Source organism: Chelonia mydas, chromosome 22 (assembly GCF_015237465.2).
Source record: "Chelonia mydas isolate rCheMyd1 chromosome 22, rCheMyd1.pri.v2, whole genome shotgun sequence".
NCBI lineage: Eukaryota > Metazoa > Chordata > Testudines > Cheloniidae > Chelonia > Chelonia mydas.
This window is the reverse complement of record NC_051262.2, coordinates 15,349,836-15,365,969: the sequence shown is the minus strand read 5'-3', so window position 1 is coordinate 15,365,969 and position 16,134 is coordinate 15,349,836. Positions and strand designations below refer to the sequence as shown.

Below are 16,134 nucleotides of genomic sequence, written 5' to 3'. Positions count from 1 at the left end.
GCATGAGCTTCTACTGCATGAGCTAAAAGCCAGCTTCCTGTTAGCTAAGGCTGTAGAGCAGACTCATTTTATCTCTCTCTTTAAGTGGTCTTGGCAACACTAGCTGGGACAGACCACACGGAGAAAGTGTGTGGGTTACATACTTCCCCTAGCTGAGGAATTGCATCCCAAGCTTCAGAGTCTTTCCAGCTGAAATCCCAGACGAGCCCCCACTTGTAATGCCGACAGACCCTGGTTGTCCACAGGTGGGGTTGAACCGGGGACCTCTGGAGTTTAGTGCATGAACATCTACCGCATGAGCTAAAAGCCAAGCGCCTGTTAACTAAGGCTGTAGAGCAGACTCATGTTCTCTCGCGGGCTCTGAGTGGTCTCGGTGCCACTAAATGGGACAGAACACCACACCCAGAAGGTGTGTGGGTTACACAAGCAGAACATGTCATCACTAGCTTTTGATCCCGGCTCTGCAGTGACTAGATCTAGGTTTGAATATTAAGGCATTTTTATTGCAGAATGTTTTGGTTTTTTTGAAGAGCGGGGAGGTTTCAACACTGGAATTCCTATGGGATTCACTTACCCACTTCCATTCCCCCTCCCTCTGTCCTTTCTAAGATTCTACCAGCCCAGCTTCCCATGTACCAAGGGATGGATTGGACTCTCCGTAGATGTGCACAAAGTACTCACACTAAGATGTCGGACTTCACCAGAATCAGGGCATGATTCTCACTTAACTCATGACTCTTGCACTGGTCCAGCAGACCCCTGCCAGAGTGGTGTGAAGGGGCTTTAGCATACCTGAGAATCAGGCTATCCGTGTTTTTCACATTGTGTAACAAAATCAGAATTGGGCCCATTTTTGAAGAAAATTTCATTAAGGAGCAAAAGTATGTCCAGCAAATCTCTTGCCCCTTCTGCCAGTGCAAAATATACTGAGCCCTGGGTATATTCTCTGCTGTATGGCACTTGGGTTGAACAAAGCCAAACTTTCAGATAGCCACAGCTTAGAGCCATTGTGGAATCTGTCCAGTTTCTAGCAGGGGACACCTGGGCTAACACAGGCCCATGTGAATCAGAAACACACTCATTTTCTAAGCAGTGATTCATTTTTCATTTTTAAAAATATGCAACATTTCATGCTTTTAGCATTTACTTGATGCAAAACTAACCCTTTCATTGAAACTGCTAATGAAGTGAAATGTGGGATGGGGGAAAAATTCTGTGAAATCATTTTGAAATGACCTCTGTTCTAATTCTCCAAGGGTACCCAGCTCCCCATCCAGGTGGACAGAAGGGGACCTCATTAGAGAGCAACACTTCTGTCGTCTAGAGCTGGGTTTTTTTCCTACCCAAAAAAAAAAAAATCACTGAAAACGATTCACATTCTTTTTTATCAAAATAATTTGGTCATTCTTCAAAAATCCAGACCCCAAAATGTTGGGCTTTAGTTGCCAAAAACTGAAAAGAAAAACAAACAAACCACATTTCAGGTTTGCAGTTTTTTGACAAAAACCCAAAAGTGTTTTTTTTTTTTAAAAAGATGTTTATCATGAATTTTGTCAAGAAAGGCCATTTGCCATTAAATCTTTAGCCAGGTTCTTTGACTATTAACTGGCTCCTGGAGAAGTAAGAAGTAATGGACAGTGCAGTATGTCAATGCTTTATTGTAACCTTGCCTTTATGAAACGTTTCCAAAACAAAAGTTTCAACTAAACGTTTTGGACCCTTCTGCTGCACAAAGAGAGAGGCCTGAGTGTGCTGCCTTTGCAGATCTCATGGCCCCTTTGTCCTGGGGAGAGGGAGAGACTCACTGGAGCTAGGTTCCCCTTTATTCAAATCCACCATAAGCAGGCATCCTCCCTGAAAAGGCTCCTTGCCCCTTCCCGGGCTGAATCTGCACCTCCATATCATGGTATATTGGGGAGTAACGTCTCCTTTCCAGATGGTTTGTCAGGCTGGGACTCATTTGCAGGAGAAGCTATAAGAGCAACTCTTGCAAACCCTGGCTCAAGCCCTGATGTGCTGAGAAAACCTAGTCTGTTCAATGGATTTTACTGTCTCTTTGATTTGAGAGCCAATGTGTTCTCCTTTCTGAATCAATTCCTGGCCTCTTTGCCAGCACTGACCCTCTGCAGTGCTTAATACCTCACCCTGAAAAATGCCTTTTCTATTGTTTTTAACCTCGTTAGCTACCATCAAATGTTTTGGAAGAGGTCCATTTGCTGTAAAATTATCCCGGGTTTTTCTCTCTGCTGCCCATGAGGATCTGTGGCAGGGTTCTCAGCCCCAGGCTTAATAAACTGCAGTCTCATTGTCGGCTTGTGGTAATGTTTGCTTTTTCTACCCACTTGGGGGCTTGTGTGTGGCAGTGGGGATGTATCTAGCTGCAGCTGCTGGCATGCCTGTAGGCAGTGTGCATCCCCTCCCCTGCTCCTGTGTCATGTGTGATGAGTGAAGGAAGCCACACCTTCACAGATGGGGTGAGCTCTGCCCAGGGCTGAGAGAATCCCTGCATTTATCACCACTCATCTCCCATTCAGGCGTAATCGATATATGTATTTCAACCTCTCTTTCATTTACAAACTCTTATTGAAACTCTGCTTCCTACCTGGATTTGTTCTCCAGCGAACTAAAGCAAATGTTTCTTAGACAGCTATGACCATCTTTGTTTCTGTTTGAATGCGTTCTGGTAGCGCTCCCCAGCCAGAGGTCCCGGAGGCTTTGAGCGGACGGACTTTTGAAGAACCGAAGGCAGCTATGAGTAATAATGAATGACTATAAGAGTAACACTAGCAGTTGTGTAGTGCTTTTTCATGCTCAAACCCTTTACAGATATTATCTAATTCATTAGTCTTCAAAGAGCCCTGTGCATTAAGATAGGTGTGTTAGCATTGTTATCCTCATGTTACATAACGGGAAACCCTGGCAGAAAGATTAAAGCCAGCCTTAGCCACATAGCTACTGATTCAGGGTGTTTCAGATTTGAAATAATGGGGGCCTGCTATTCTAAGGTGCTGAGTATCTGCACCTCTGGTTTTTTAATCATTTGTCATCTCTAGATAGACACCCAAAAACTTTTGGCATAAATGACTTGATTAAGGCCACCAGATGAATCCGTGCCAGAGCTGGGATTAATGGTCAGGAGTTCTTGGCTCCCAGTTTTGTGATCAGATCTCTCTCTGAAGTGTGCTCATTCCTGGAAAGAAAATGTGGCACCAGTGTGTCCTCCCATTGAAGGTATCCTCCCTGACATGGGGCCATATGCAATAGCAGGGGACATTCCATCAAAGGACCTTGCCTGGTAGCTCAGCTTGTAGCATAGTGCTCAGTCATGGATTTTGCATTCTTCACGCTACCATCTTCTCTTGGTCGTTCTGAATTCTGTGTGCCCTGCCTACTGAAGCCCTCTGTTTATTATTATGGTTTAACCCAACCCTCTTTGCAACTCAGGGACTGGAACCCCTGTCCTGCATTTAAAATAGTTGTAAGAAGCCATTAAGCTCCTATATGTAACCAGGTAGTTGAAACAATAGGAGCAACGCCCAAAACACAAGCACTTGGCAAGGCTTGAGTGGAAGCTGATCCAAGGGGTTTCCCTAGGGACTGATACAGAAAGCACAGGGGCTAGGACATTGGGACAGTTTGTCTGGGTGTCTGTGAGAGAAACAGCAGAAAGGTGAGACACACTAAGAGAGAAGGCAGTGAGGAAGCACCAGATCTTGCCCCAGAAGCACTAGGAGTGTGCCCCTGAGGAAAAAAAAACAGAGAGAGAGAGTGCTTTGGAGCAGAGTGTTGGCTGAAAGAGGCTTGCAGCTGTGGGCAAAGAAACTATATCCTGTTTGATTGCGGTCAGGAAAACAGGATTTTGTACATTCTTTGTAAATAAATAGGGTTGCATCATACTCTGACTACATCAGTTTCTCCCCTAACAGAAACAACCGACAGGGCCCAGAACTTTGGCTAACCACTCAGGTCAAGAAGGGGGGCGGGTAACAGTATTATCCTTAAAAAGAACAGGAGTACTTGTGGCACCTTAGAGACTAACAAATTTATTAGAGCATAAGCTTTTATGAGTTACAGCCCACTTCATCGGATGCATAAAATGGAACATACAGTAAGACGATAGATATATACACACACACATACAGAGAAGGTGGAAGTTGCCATACAAACTGTAAGAGGCTAATTATCTGAAACCTGTCGTTATTATCCTTGGAACAGCTGCACAACTTTCCCAAACCAACGTTCCTGCATGAAATAGGCTTCAAACCTGAGCTGGATGGACTATGCTCTTGTGAATTGGGGAGTTCAGTCTCCATGGCCCATCCAATCCTTGGCTCATGCTGAGTTTGCCAGCAAAGGCATCAATTATTGCCAAGTGGGGTGATTTTTTGTGTGAGATTTGAAGACCTAAATAAATGGCCCTCTATTAGTTGCACTTAAACCAATTGCCGTAACGTCTCGTCCCGGTCTTTGTTTCTCTAATGAAAGGTCATCTTCTTTACCATTGTGGGACATGGTGCATTGCTGCATTCTCACCATTATGGCTTTCAATTTGGTTTGTTAAGATAAGTAGGTCTGAGATTAATCTGCCCCAGAGCATCCCGGCTCTGTTGTTGACATGAACTCATCTGCATTTACAGCCAAATTAGTGCAAATAGCAAAGCCTAAAAATAGAAATTGGGGAAGCCCGATGAACAGGGATCTTCCTGCCATCTTCAGTACACAAAACTGTTGCTCTCCTGCTTGGCCTCTTATTCCCCTGGGAGCCTCTCTCCATCATCTGCGACATGGTTATTCTTCTAGGCATTATTTATTCATCTAGAAATAAATGGAACAAAACAGACATGGCCCAAGTGCAAACAACACACAGAAATAAGGCTAAGGATCTTTGCCCAATGCTTGTCCTTCCTAAGCATCAGGTGTGTGTGTAAGACTGAGGAAAATGTTTCCACAGCAGAGCAGCCTCTCACAGTTTGCTCAACAGTTCCAATGGTCACAAAGGATTGCAGCTGCTTAAACTCTGAAGGGAGTTCAGTACAGGAGAGGCAATGAGAGAGCTTTGTATTAGAGTGAGGGTAACATTATCAAAAGCATCTAAGTGGCTTAGAAGCCTAAGTCCCATTTTCAAAAGTGACTTAGATGCTTAGGAGAATTTTTCCATTCTCAAAAACCAGTTTGGGTAAAAAGTGTCGATTTTTGGTAAAAGTTTTCATTTTTCAAAAGCAGAAACTTTCTACCAAAATTTGAAGGTTTTTAATCAATTATTTTTTCTGGTTTTTCAATGAAAAACTTGGAAATTTTCAACCTAAATGGAAATTTTCCACAATAAAGCCCTTTTTCATTCAAAAAATTCTTTTGACAAAAAAAGGTAGATCTCAGCTTTATAGGGAGCTTAGTTCAACCAGAAGAATAGAACATTACCTGGCAAAAAACTAATGTGTTTCCATAATGGGCCAGAACCTCAGCTGGTGTCAATGGAGCCATACTGATTTATTCCACCTCAGATTCTGGCCCAGTGTTTCTATGTTCCCCTTATCAGTACTGATAATAACTTGTACTTCTCACCCCAAAGCCCCTGAAATGTACATGGGTCCAATCAATCTAGAAGTCCTTATTTAGACAATGGAAGTTTTGTCTTCAGGACTGACCCACTAATAAAGAATATGAGAATCTCTTCAATACACTACCCGAGATCTGATACATCTCTTAATCTGATAGTTGCCAAAGTTTCATCAGCCTTTGAGTGGTGCTGGCTATTTGTATTTTACATAGCTGAGGGATGAAACCCATTACACAGCAAGAATTAAAGCAGCTAGAGTTTTAGCTCCTTGGGTCTCTCTATTCAAATATCAAATCAATTCTTGATTGATCCTTGTAGCTGCTGCTCGTGTCTCATGTGGCTGTGTTCTGAATTTATGCTGTTTTATTCAGTGTTTGTTTGGTTGTGTCACTCTCCTAACTAATGCCACACAGGGCAGGTCAAAGCCATGTAGTCCAAGTCAATAAATTAAATGAGAATGTGTTTTCTGTCACTTCTGCTCATTGAAGATTTTAGTTGTTTAAGCAGGTGGCGATGCAGGTCAGACTGGCCCTGTGTTGGCCAGATCAGATGTTAAGTAATATAGATACACAAGACCCTTGTGAGACGGTAGGTACTATTAACCCTCGCTTTACATAACTCACCCAGTGCCACAGAGCAAGTCAGTGGCAGAGCCTCCTTTGCTGACAAAGACAAAATCTCTCTCTTTCCTCTGAAACAGAAGTGAGATATTAGTAGGAGTCTAGTAATTACACCATTTCTGCCAGAATATATGCAGGGCAATCAAGTTCACTGGCTTCATGCAGGCTACCTGATGACTAATCTGCCTTCTTCCTGAGTTTATCCACCCTGAAACCAGATCTAGCTCCACGCCAAGGGGAAGCATCTTCTGTGATTAATTCTAATGTGCTATTGTATTTATTTGTAATAAAGACTTCACAGCTTCCAGCCAACCGGCCCTGCAATAATCACTGGTGAATCAGAGCTGGGCACATGCTCCAAAAAAAACCCCTTCCCCCAGAATCCATTCACATTTCTGAACGGATTTGCTTTGACCTTTCTCTGTTCACATTCTCTGATTAATCTACTAGTGGGAGCTGGTAAGGCTGTTGTTTGGGAGGCGGGCCCTGGGTCAGGGTGAGGGGATGTAGTGGGGCAGCAGGGGGGTTGTTGAATCTGGACTGGGACATTGGCTGCTGGGGTCTGGGGTAGAGAGAGAGGTTGCTGGGTTAAGTGGTGCTGGGCTTCTGAGAGGTGGTGAAGGTGCTTCCCTCAACTCTTCCCCGCACCTGCGCAGCAGTCTTCTCTGGGGCAGCACCACTTCACGAGCCTGCGGACAAGCTCCTCTTACAAGATGCTGAGAGCCTCCTGTGAGCTGCTGAGGACCCTACACTCCCATTGTACCCAGTGAGAGTTCTATTCTGTTCTGATACCATGCTCATCATCTTAGTATCTGAGCACCTTCCAGCCGTAACTTAAGCAATGGGACGAGCACCTGTCCGGTGTTTATTGTGTCACCCATTCCCCAGGAAGAGGGAGACGTGTGTGCAGTGGAGTATTTTATTTGGGAATTTTATGTGTGTATGTGTGCGCACACGCAAAATTAACCAACAAGATCACTGCAGCACAGTGTACTTGCAGTGAAATGCTGACGAACAGTCTCCAGACAAAGAGTTAGTCAGACAAACCAGTCAATGAGTAATGGCAAACCACAAATGGATTGAAGAAAATTGGGTTTTGCTTGTGGACAAACCCCATAAAAGAGGTGAAATTCACTCAATACTTATGGGGGGGCGGTTGCAGGGGAGGTACACCCATCAGCCCTTTAGGGCAGTATGGCATCACAGCCAGAGTCACTAAGGCAGGCCTAGGCTCCAGGGCAGGAAGGTCTAGTAGCCAAAGTCTAAGTAGCAGCCCTTCTTCTCTCAGGGCAGTATGGCCCAGTGGCCAGAGTCTATGTAATGACCTTCAGCAGCCCAATTCATCTCCTCACCTGCCAGCAGTGTGTGCGCATGAGGTCGGATGGAGTAGGGGGCCTGCACTCACTCTTCTCCACTGGGTCCTAACCCAGGACCTAGGGAACCAACTGCGCGCTGCTCGGTCTCAGTCACAAATTTCTACCATCCCATTCCAGGCCACCTCATACCCCATCTTCCAATGCAGGAGCTCCCTCAGCAACCGCGGCCTAGCTTCCGTCAGCCTTGGCAGGGGTTCAGCAGAGGCACCAACCTGGCTAGCATCAGCATCTGGTGCCTCCGGCTATCTCCCAGCAGGAGCCTGCAGCACACATCTGCTCTCATGGGTGGTGGGCCTGGACTGAGCGGAGCTCCTCCCTCTTGCACTGTAGTTCCAGTTGGAGCATGCCCAGCAGGGGTGAGGGTGTGTGGCTTCCTCAACCCATAGCTTGGTGTTAATCCCCTCTAGCCCAGTGTGGGTCAGATATACCCATTACAGGGGGTTCACAAATAATTTACAAATAATTCTGTGGGGTGTATACTGAAATAAATCATGGATAGTTCAAGACTAATGAATCTCACTATAAACTCTGTAGTACAGATCCCCAGCTGATATAAATTGGCCTACAGTTTACATCAGGTGAGGATCTATATATTGCTAGTTTGGAAAAGATAGCATGTATTATTATCACAGACAAGGGTACATGGAAGCCAACCCAAAGACTTTCATGAGGTCAACCAGTGTTTTAATTCATGCCAAAATAAAAGTTTTCTTTAATAAGAGTGAAAAATGTAATGACAGCAAACATAAATAAGACCATTAGAGGCAGCTAAAATATACCCCCATTGCCTTATTAAAGCCTGTAAATCAACCTGACTGTATTGAGTCACATGCAATGCCTTGGCACATAATAAATAATCAATGCTACCCTGGGAGTTTGTCCATACACAGGGCTCCCTCCAGTTATGAATTACCAAGTGATTGTTTTTCTGGAACTGCATGCGGTTGCTTTTCTCTGAAATGATCAGATAGACCGCGTATTTGTGAGATCACAGTAAAGCAGAAGAGGCTACAAAAGGACAAGCTATTTCTTGGCCTCATGAGAAGCATAAAGAAAAGGAGTACTTGTGGCACCTTAGAGACTAACCAATTTATCTGAGCATGAGCTTTCGTGAGCTACAGCTCACTTCATCGGATGCATACTGTGGAAAATACAGAAGATGTTTTTATACACACAAACCATGAAAAAATGGGTGTTTATCACTACAAAAGGTTTTCTCTCCCCCCACCCCACTCTCCTGCTGGTAATAGCTTATCTAAAGTGATCACTCTCCTTACAATGTGTATGATACTCAAGGTGGGCCATTTCCAGCACAAATCCAGGTTTTCTCCCCACCCTCCCCAACAAACCCACTCTCTTGTTGGTAATAGCTTATCTAAAGTGATCACTCTCCTTACAATGTGTATGATAATCAAGGTGGAGCATTTCCAGCACAAATCCAGGGTTTAACAAGAATGTCTGAGGGGGGGGGGTAGGAAAAAACAAGGGGAAATAGGTTACCTTGCATAATGACTTAGCCACTCCCAGTCTAAGTCATTATGCAAGGTAACCTATTTCCCCTTGTTTTTTCCGACCCCCCCCCTCAGACGTTCTTGTTAAACCCTGGATTTGTGCTGGAAATGGCCCACCTTGTTTATCATACCCATTGTAAGGAGCGTGATCACTTTAGATAAGCTATTACCAGCAGGAGAGTGGGGTGGGGGGAGAGAAAACCTTTTGTAGTGGTAAACACCCATTTTTTTCATGCTTTGTGTGTATAAAAAGATCTTCTATACTTTCCACAGTATGCATCCGATGAAGTGAGCTGTAGCTCAAGCTTATGCTCAAATAAATTGGTTAGTCTCTAAGGTGCCACAAGTCCTCCTTTTCTTTTTGCGAATACAGACTAACACGGCTGTTACTCTGAAACATGAGAAGCATAAAGATTCAAATAAATAATCCTGTTCTAAGTGCTGTTCATCTGGGAATTAAATACCCTTTTTTTTTTGAGGGAGTGGGAAAAGGGTGGTAAAAGTTGGAATAAAAATATACTAAGGTTTGACACTGTTGAAGTAGAAATCAGATTGCTTTAGACATACTGAAATGACACTATATAACGCCTCCTTTAACAGGAGTTGGCTAGCAAAATTTTCCTAAGAAAAGGCAACTCATTTAAATGTTTCTGAGTCTTATGCTGAAGGTGCCGAAGGCTCTGTTATGAATCTGGCTACCTCCGGGATAATGTATAAATAATGTATAGTTATTTTAGTATAAAATGCACAAAGGGAAACTATTTTAAACAAAGGCATAAAAACGAAAGAGTTCCTTGAATTCAGCCTGAGGCTCAGTCAAGATCCAGATCCTCTTTGGTTGACCACTTTCCACAAAGCTGAATAAATGCTTTTTAAAAGCCTCCTCAAAGAGCTGGGCAATGTCTTCAAAAGCAAGACACTTTAGTCTTTGAAAAATGTAGTTTTTAATACGTCTGTTAAAATAGTGCAACAAAAGGTTATCCTGGCAGCACTTTTATCACCCGGCCTTTGCATTTTAACAGAGCATCAAGAGGAAAAGTCTCTGGCTAATCGGAACTAATTCCCCTTCCTATCCTCAGGATACAAGGATCTGTCTGTCTATCACCATGAGTATTGTTCTCCCTCTTCACCCAAGAAATTAGCCAGTATTCAGGGCCTAACTAGGTTTGTTTTCGGCTAGTAGGCGAAATTGAGGAGGGGAGTCAGGTATTTCTTTAATTTGGTGCAAACTAAGTGCGGTGTGTGTGAACGCAGTAGAAGCAAACGGCAGGAGCCCATGTCCTGGGTCAGAAATCCGCCGGTGCCTTTTCCCCAAGCACTCGGCTCAGAAGCTCTGCCCCGTGGCTTCAGCCCAGGGCCATGCTCACAGCTGCTTCTCCTGCCTCCCCGCGGCTTGTCGGTCCCTTTCTCCCGGGGCTCGTCTCCACTGCAATGTTCGCTCACGGCGGAACTCCCTTTTTGCCCCTAACCTGACTCCCACCCCCCCCCCCAACCTGCCGCTTTACTCCAGTGCTTTAAGGTGGAGCTCGCTGGCTCGTTTGGCGGGCCCGGAGGGGAGGTGGGGGGAGAGTGAGGCTCACAGGCTGCCGAAACTTGAGCTCGTAACCCGGGGGGAGGCAGCCGCTGGAGTCGCACCCGCTCCGCCAGGGCCCTGCTCCGCTGTCGTACTGCAAGGGGCCCCCAACAAGCCACCTGGTCCAGTCCCCGGCCCCCAGGGCGGGAGGCGGTAATAACGAGACCATTCATAGCCCCCGCCGCGGGCAACCAGCCCCTGCCGTTGCCAGCCTCCTGGGGACTTCTGGCCACCGACCCAGCTTCTGCTCAGGCCTTGCCAGGCTGGCCTTTGGGCGCTCGCTCAGCCAAGGGGCACGGAAGTGCTCCCGTCCCTGGGCTGGGCGGTGCTCGGCGCAGGCCTGGGCAGCGATGGCCTCTGGCGCCTGCCCTGGCCTGTGTCCCGGCCCCTGTGCAGCTGTCTCTGGGGGTGAGCTCCGGCCACAGGGGCTTGTGCCGCAGGGCTGCAGCACGCCGGGGGGGCGGCTCCCTTCCAGCCAGCCCGGGCCCGCTGCCCGGCGGGGTAGGGCAGCCGCGGGCGCGGGCGAGCCCCGAGCTCGGCTCCGCCTCCCGCCCCGGCTCGCCGCGGAGCTGTCCGGCGCTCGGTGCTGAATCCGCCGCTCGCCGCTGCCGGAGCACGGCTGGCTCGGCTCGGCGCAGCCCCGCCGCTCACCTGGCAGCCGCTCCTCCCCGCTGCCCGGCCAGGCCGCCCCGCGGAACAGCCCGGGCGAGGAGGGCTTGGCAAGTTCAGCCCAGCCCAGCCCGGAGCCTGCTGAGCCCCGCGAGCTGCGGCCGCTCGCTGCCCCTTCGGCCCCCGGGCTCGGACCTGCCCGCCTCCCGCCGCCAAGGTGCACCTGTCTCGCAGCCAGGGCTCTGGCGGGAGGAGGAGCTGCCCGGCAGCCTCACGCCCAGGGGACTGCAAGCGGAGAAAGCCCGGCTCCTGTGAGCCCGAGCCCCCGCGCTGAGATCCGAGGGGGAAACTTTGCTACTAGGCGCGTAAACCAGAAAAAGTGCAAGAGAGAATATTTACCAGGTCCTAGGGCAGGGGAGCAGCGGCTGACCCGAATCCCTTGCAGTGCATTTTGTTTAGTGTGTGTGTGTGGTGTGTGTGGGAGAGACAAAGGACTGCTTTATTCCACAGACACTCCGCGTCTGGGCTGCTGGAAACTGACATACTGCTTCCGCCTTTGCACAGCGCTTCACCGAGCCCTGGGCAGCGACAGGAAAGCTTTGCTCCGAAGTCAGATTCCTGACAAAACCCTGACACCCTCCAAAGCGTGAAGCTCTGGCAGCTGCTGACTCAGTTTCGCTAGGCAATAACGGCACGTTCCCCACCAGCGATTCCTGGTTTGTTGGGGTTACTGTGTGTTCAGGAAAAGTGCCAATGAAAATGGAAAAGTCTGGTGGCAGGCTCTGAAAAGGGTGGGAGAAGCCACGGTGGAGAGTGGTGCTGTTGTGGATATACAGGACAAGAAGTGTTGCCATCTCTACTCCAGTGAGTCGTATGGCTTGAAGGTAAGACTTCTTTTTTTTCTTCTCAAATAATATGGATGGTACAGATACCATGAGGAGGAGATGGACAGGCAGAGCTAAGGTTTGGACTGGGTTTTTACTTTATTTCTCCAAATTTCAAAACTGCAGTGAAAATTCTCTGCTCAATTTGAATCAACCCCCACACCCCAGCAAAAACCTAATTATTCATGATTCCCCCCCACCCCGTTTTCAACCAGCTCGATGGATAAACCACAGTAAGATGCACTTATTGTTGCCAAAGGAACACACTGTTCTCATTAGAAGTGTAATGCTTAATTTCTCTCTCACACACATGAAACAAACCAACAGGGCAAACTCCCAATGAAAATGCTTAGACAGAGGAGAACACATTTAGGGTTCACTCTGGCCCCCTGGATGCTGCTGTCATATCCCAAAGATAAAAATCTAGGTTTTTAAGGAAAAATGGTTTTTTTCCCTTATGCCACTTAGTATTTTACCTCAAGTCAGAGCCACATCATCCCTTATTTATTTCTCAGCACAATAAATGAGGCAGATCTTTATGATGAATAATCTTTTTGAATGACGGAGGGGGGGAGTTGTCTTCTTCACCTTTTCCTGAATGAGGTTGGAAAACAGATCTTTAAAGCTATTTCCTCGAAACATTGACAGTAGTTGTTGTGGACAATTTACAGTGGCTTGTGGGGAATGAACCAGTCTTCACTGTTATGTTGATACTTATGTCTCTGCCACTCTGCTATGGGCTTCATCTGACTTCAGTGGGAATCTTTCCAGTGACCTCAGTGAGAGTTGGATTGGGCCCTATCTGCTGCATTCCTGATAGAGCATTTTTGTCCAAGTTGCTGGGTGTAAGTGGGTTATACACAGGTGGCCCTTCCTTGTACACTACAATTAAATCTCGGTCAGGGTAGTCAAGATGTAAGATATGGAGCAAAAGTACAAACAGTGTGTTAGGATGTGGATTATGCTCTGCTGTCCATGCAAGTGAAGTTTAATAATTTACAGATAACCAACTAAGAAATGATACTATCCCTTGCCAACACAGGTTACATGTGTAGTTCACTGCAGAAGATGTTGAATACGTTTTTAGCATCTACACATTTGATTTAAGTGTCATTCCTTAGTCACCCAATGGTCTTAACAATGCACAGGCTTATATTAAACATTTACTTTGGAAAGAATAAAAATACGTATGGGTTGCTCCTAGCCACTCAAAATAAGTTGGCCACCTATTATTGCTACTGCTCTTTCCCTAAAAGAAGAAAGTGTGATAAGCAGTTTTTGAGTAGCATTGACCAAATCTGACCAGTTTATTGCTGGGGTGTATTCTTTTTCCATTCTGTCTGCTTCATTTTCATGTCTCTGGAAATTCTGTTCTCTGAATCTCCATTCTTCACCTTGCCTGCATCCTAATCAAAAACTGTTCACCTGAAAGGAAACTTTTCTTAAATTACTCCTGTGTTCATTTATGAACAAAGTGAATCTCTGTCACAGGTACTGTCCCTGTAGTGAAAGGCACAGATGAGCTACAGATTGATGAGAGCATTAAAAACGATTACACTAGTGAAAGTCAGGCAGAATAACTCTTAAAGTCATTGGAATTACACTGGTCTAGGGTTTGGCAGAATCCCTCTCATTTGAGTCAATCTCTGTTTCTACTCACACCTAGGTTAACACATCTAAGTTTCCTGTGTGATGTATCACATAATTCCATGATATGTCACACTAAGTGCCATATGTATGTGTATACACACACAGAATGCATGTGTCATGCCATGATACCCATGTGCATGATATGCCTGAATATGATCTGAAATGTCAGACCATCTTTATGCCCACATGCATGGTGTGTATATGCATAATATGGCTTCAGCATGACATGCCACATTAATCTTCATGGAATGATCTGACACCCCTTTGTTACAGTAAGGATTACTGCAGGATCTTAGCTATTGTTCCAGAATGAGGGTAACATGTTACCACTTAAAGAACAGGGGAGCTTTATGCACAGCTGCTGTTTTAAGACCTTGGATGTGGTTAGAATTTTTTTAACTATTGGTATCTTCTAAAAAGAAGATTTCTTTATACTTCAGACAGATTCACATGAACCCCCACAAAAATAGAGTGACTCTGGGTTAATATTCAGTACCATTTACAGGGTGGTCAATATACAACGACTACTGAAGCAAACAGCTCACATTTTATTCATATTACCCCTTAGTGTCATTTACAAGATGTGTTAAAGGCAGGATTGTGCGACATGGCCTAGATGCCTGTGAAAGAGAGCAGTCAGAGGGTATAAGGATCTCTGGCCCCCTTATATGGGCTACCCAGGTCCAGGCACATACACATTTGCCAGGATCCTCATCTACTTACTGCTTCCTGGCTGGGACAAGTGGGCAGGGGATGGGTGGAGCTTTGACTCCTGCTTTTTGGTCACTGGCTGGAGTAGCCAAGTCCACACAGAGGAAGATGGAGACCAGCATTTCTCAAACTGGGGGTCCTGACCCAAAAGGGAGTTGCAGAGGGGTCACAAGGTTATTTTAGGCGGGTCACGGTATTGCCACCCTTACTTCTGTGTTGCTGTCTTCAGAGCTGGGCAGCCGGAGAGTGGCAGCTGCTGACTAAGGGCCCAGCTCTGCAGGCAACAGCAGAGAAGTAAGGGTGGCAATACTCTACCAGGCCATCCTTATTTCTGTGCTGCTCCCAGCCAGCAGCCACCACTCTCCAGCCATCCAGCTCTGAAGGCAGCGAAACCACCAGCAGCAGCGCAGAAATAAGTACACACACCCCTGCCACACACCCCTTTATACTGAAATCATGAAAGTTACTATTCTAAAAATCCTGTGACTGAAATTGACCAAAATGGACTTAATTTGGTAGGGCCCAAATCATGACTATTGAGCAGCTACAAGCTAATTAGACCCTCCCTTCTACTCCCTCAATCCAGAGCCAGTTTAGTCATTAATGGTCTCATTCTCCACTGCCCTGCACCTTGTCCAGCCGTTTGCACCTGCGCTAAGTGTAGCGTCTTTTTAAATTGAATGAGCAGTTTGGTGTTAAACCAGAGTGGGGATTCAGCTCCCGTTACAGTTTCAAGCTCAACAGGGTGAAAGCCACCTTCAGTGGTTCTCACATTGGGAGGCTCCTTGACCACACAAAGACCAAGGACAGTGACCACAAACACAATCACAGGTATAAGTTACTGTACTAACAGGTTTTATTAAGGAAATAATTAAAATGACAATCACCCATTGGTGTGAAATGCTACCAAATCAGCATTTTAACATTCAGTTTGCATAGGTGTAAATGATGAAATAGGGTGCAGAGCAACAGAAAAATCAAACCCTCTATTTTCTCTAATAAATCAGACATAATAGGAAAATTATGGGAGGTGTAGCATGTTCTCTTCTTTAGCTTCTTTCATAGGAAGGTGAAAGTTAAGGGACTCACCTCCCTATTCAATTTTATATATGAAACTCCAAACCGTCCTTTAAAGAGAGAGTGTAATATTCTGATTTCAGAGGCAGCTTGGAATGAAAGCTATCAACCAACCCCTTATTCTCAGAAGCAGTTGTCTTGGATGCCTCAATTTTGAGGCAACATTTTATTCATGTGCGGTGGTCATGCCACGAAACCTCATGCTATTGGAAGGAGAATCTTTAATCCTATTGGACAGATAACAGTCTCTACTTCAGATAACAACCCAGATGGTCCTTTGAGTGGAGGATCTAGATACACCCAGATATGGATTGACTTATGTCAAAGCTTCCTCAGTCTCTACCACTGGCATCCAAAAGTGTTAATAGGAACTCTTTACTGTAGCCAACTTGAAATAAATAGTTGGTTCCACAACACAGAGAACATCCAGTTATGGGAAAAAAAATCTCCAGAACAGAGACTAGAATATTAAGCTACATGGGAACCTATTTACAAACTTTGCAGAAACAGAGACTAGCACATATAAGCCTGATCTCCTTGCTTCCTGGTACAGCATAGCTGCCAAA

General features: G+C 45.9%; 1 protein-coding gene across 1 annotated transcript in view; it reads left to right on the top strand.

Annotated features, from left to right (window-relative positions):
- Positions 1–11,491: 11,491 nt before the first annotated feature.
- Positions 11,492–16,134, top strand: part of DRD2 (dopamine receptor D2) — a 64,603-nt gene continuing 59,960 nt past the window's right edge. The window contains exon 1 of the mRNA XM_007060471.4: positions 11,492–12,130. The gene's annotated coding sequence lies outside the window, so the exon portion shown is untranslated. The remainder of the gene's footprint in view (positions 12,131–16,134) is intronic.